This window comes from Solanum lycopersicum, chromosome 10, assembly GCF_036512215.1.
Source record: "Solanum lycopersicum chromosome 10, SLM_r2.1".
NCBI classification, from domain to species: domain Eukaryota; kingdom Viridiplantae; phylum Streptophyta; class Magnoliopsida; order Solanales; family Solanaceae; genus Solanum; species Solanum lycopersicum.
The window spans coordinates 48,540,562-48,544,790 of record NC_090809.1 but is presented as its reverse complement, the minus strand read 5'-3'; positions in this window follow the sequence as shown (position 1 = coordinate 48,544,790).

Genomic DNA, 4,229 nt, shown 5'->3' with positions numbered 1-4,229 from the left:
AACTAAAAGAAATAATTCATTAAGTATTAATTGTATATCGGCCAAAATAGCACCAATACAAAGTCTGAACCAAAATTGAAAAGAAACGCTAGTGAAAAATGCTCCACTAGCTCAACTCTAAAATACGCTAGAATGTAAAATAGTAGCATCCTCAAAAGCATGAGGACCTACCAAACTCAAGATGAATGCTGACGTCCGGATAGCTGCAACAATGAACCTGTAGCTCTACAATCCACCTGTGCCTGCACCCAAAAGTAGATGTTTGTTTGGAATTAGTACACACTTGTACTAAGTATGGGTATATGCAAGCACACACCAAGGACATGCATTAGAAAAAATAGCTCTTTCCTAACAACATGATTTTTGGAAGTCAAGTCAGTGGACTTGCCAAATTGAGATTGGGAAAGTTATGCCATAAGAGTGACATGCATCATTATAATTATCAAATTGCACACAACACATAACATCTGCATATAGCACATAACATATGACACATAGCTTCTTTCATATTATTCATTCATATGTCATGAGACCTTGTTATCGTGGACTTGACCTTCAGACTTTCCAAAATGAGGGCTCAACATATGGGACCTCAACTAGGGAGCCTTCTTTAGCAAACACAGAGTCTGCTTCATTCATTCATACGTACCTCATTTCAGTTCATTCACAGGCCAGTGTGAACACCAGCTATACCTAGAATGTAGTTTAAGACTTTCATCGGGTTTGCTATGCAATGATAAGGAATAATCTAATGTCATTACCTGAATTTAGCTCATATTTTGATTATCCTATCCTAACACCTTCGGTATCATTCATTTCTTTATATGATTCATTTGAGGCTGGCCTCATTCATTCATTGGGAACTTTAACTTTAACCGACATAGATCATGTGAGCATCATGAAATCCAGTGTCTCCCCCACACCGAAAAGAGGTGAAATCACCGGCCAAAGTGACTCAATAACATGCTAGCGTATATGGGAATTTAACCCCGCCAGATCCCTATAGTGGAAATATAGGTTCAAAGACTAGGAGATGTATGGAGACCCATACCCGGCAAGCCGGACAGTCACATCTCATGAGAGTTACGTGAACCTCCTCCCTTTCCGAAAGAAAGATCACCGCTCATAGATAGCCTATCGGTGCTCAGTATAAAGTTTCATTACATTCAACTCATACATCATGGAAGTTGGCTTCTAGTATGAGGACATCATAGCTCAATAGATGATTTCTCATCTCATCATTAGTATTAAGTGTTTTAGACTCAATATTTTCATTAGAGTGTTCATAGAGACTGGTCTCTTCATTATTTTATACTCTCCTTGGTGAGTACGTATTGGTACCATTTACTTAGGCTCATTTGAGATTGCTCTCATCATATACATTAGCCTCACATCATGATTGTCACTACATTCTTCATTATTAGCACCTTTATTTTTCATAGTTACTCACCTCTTATTACGTGAATGATCGTTTCTTCATTTCATTACGTATATCTTAGGTTCACTTATTTTTTAACGTATGTTAGACTTATGTGTCTATACATACAAGCCATGGGGCTTCATTTATAGTTCGTTAAGTGATTCTTACCTTCCTAAGATTATGCATTTCAAGACTTATGTATCTTGTACATATGCCAAGATATTGATTTTTGATCTAAGTAGATGACATTATTCTTGAATATTTTACTCACGTATGACTTATGTATCAATACGGAGGTTTGGGCACAGGAACCCAAATCTTGAATTACTTGGATATCATTTATATTTTTCAGTGATTTTATTCTAATATTCATTACATTAGAACTCTAAAATAAATCTCAACATTTTCATGAAATAATTAATTTTCTATTTTAATTAGAATTCTAACTTAAATCTCAACATTTACATGAAATAATTAATTTTCTATTTTAAATTAGAATTATAAATTAAATCTCAACATTTACATGAAGTAATTAATTTCTATTCTAATTAGAATTCTAAATTAAATCGCAACGTTTACATGAAATAATTATTTTTCTATTTTAATTAGAATTCTAAATTAAATCTCAATATTTACATGAAAGGGTTAATTTTCTATTTTTAATTAGAATTATAAATTAAATCTCAATATTTTTTTTGCGAACTTGGGTCGTGGACTCGATTCCCGCCCTCAGCCCCCCTTTTATTTTCTTTTTCGCGAACTGGGGGTCGTGGGTTCGATTCCCGCCCCCAGCCCCTTTTTTTTTCTTTTTCGCGAACTGGGGGATGTGGGTTCGGTTCCCGCACCCAGCCCCTTTTTTCGTAAAATGGGGGTCATGGGTTCGATTCCCACCCCCAGCCCCCTTTTTTTGTAAACTGGGGGTCGTGGGTTCGATCCCCGCCCCCAGCCCTTTTTTTTCTTTTTTTGCGAACTGCAGCAGGTACATGGGTGAGGTCACAGGTTCGAATCCTGGTGGCCTCACCCCTTTAAAATTTTATTAAATTTTCAGATTCTTTTATTAAACTTTAGTCTAAATTACCATTGCGTTGTTGCTGGAAATTTTTGTCCTTCTCCAACCATTTTTAGGTGCAATTTTTTCATAAGTTTAAAGAGCTATAAGATGGTTATTCAATTCACTATACTTCATCATAATGAACATCACATTGTGCACCCATTACACATAATAAATACACAACTTATACACCCGAAAACAGTGCCTAAAACACTATCCAATACACGCCTATACATCAACTTTTCTAGTCATATTTTGATGATCATTATCGTGATTTCCCGCACATTAACATATTCATATTTAATTTAAACACACCATTCGTGCAAAAATCTAGCAGCACCACCCATCCTACAAATTCGTTAGGGAGCTAAAGACAAGGACATACGAAGGACAACAACCTTAGTTTCAAGAGCTTAAGAAACGTTCGAAAGAAAGTACTCTTGGAGAGAGAATTACATGAGAGAAACTCATACCTTTATTGATGTTCAAACAAAGAATTTGTTGCCCAAAACTCTCTCTAAAAATCAGTCCAAGTTACCTCAACGTCCACACCACTCAACGAACAATTTCTCTTCGCCTTAATGTTTTTGGTTGCTTTGTTTTTCTTAAAATTTCATGTGAGCTCTTCAAGTATGAAGAACTCTTGATGTATTCTCTGGTTTTTTGTTGTGCTTGGCAGAATAACGTGAGAGAGATAGAGAACGTGAGAGAGAGTTAAGAAGCATGAGAGAGAGAGAGAGAGAGTTATTAGGGTTAGGAGACTAAATTCAAAACTTAGTCAAATAGAATTTAAATTAAATTAATACAAATCTGGTTTATTTTAATTAATACGTGAAAGGACCATTATGCCCTTAAAATTTCAGATTTTTAATTAATAATTAAATCACCTTAAGTACCTATTTATTCGATTTATTTTTCCCTTTTTTCTTGGATCGTTACAATTTAAGATTTTATTCTTATAAAAATTAAAACAAAATCAATTTTATATTTTACATCCATAAGTAATAATATTTTCCTATCATTCACATATTTCTTTATCATCATAAATTATTTATAAGATGAGTATAAATTTATTATTTAATTTAATTTTATAATTTATTATAGATTTTAAAAATATATAATTTAGATCACATGAAAAGATTGAAAATTTATTTTAGTTACATTCATAAGTAATAATAATTGTCTATCATTCACATATTTTTTTATGACCATAAATTATTTATAAGAGACATATAAATTTATTATTCAAGTTAATTTTATATCCGTAACTTATTTTAGATTTTAAAAATATATAATTTGAATAGATCACTTAAAATATCTAAGATTTATTCTAGTTACATTCATAAGTAATAATAATTGGCTATCATTCACATACTTATGTATCATCACAAATTACCGATAAGAGGAATATAAATTGATATTTCAAAATAATTTGTTTGATTCAAATACAAATATCAAAATGATAGAGAACACTTCACTAATATAAATATGGAAATACTCAAATAAACAAACATCAAACATCATCAATTTCATTAGCAATTATGTCACGAAATCCCATCCAATGAGTATCACTTTGTTCTTCCATATTTTTTGCTATATTGTTAATGCTTGAACTTGTGCAAATTTCGGAGTCAACTGATAGATTATATCTCTCATCCTCATCCGTTTGAAATATATCATTTACATTGAATTATTAAAAAAGTATGATATCCCTTTTAGTGTCAATTATATTTCATTTGAATTGATAGAATAGATTAA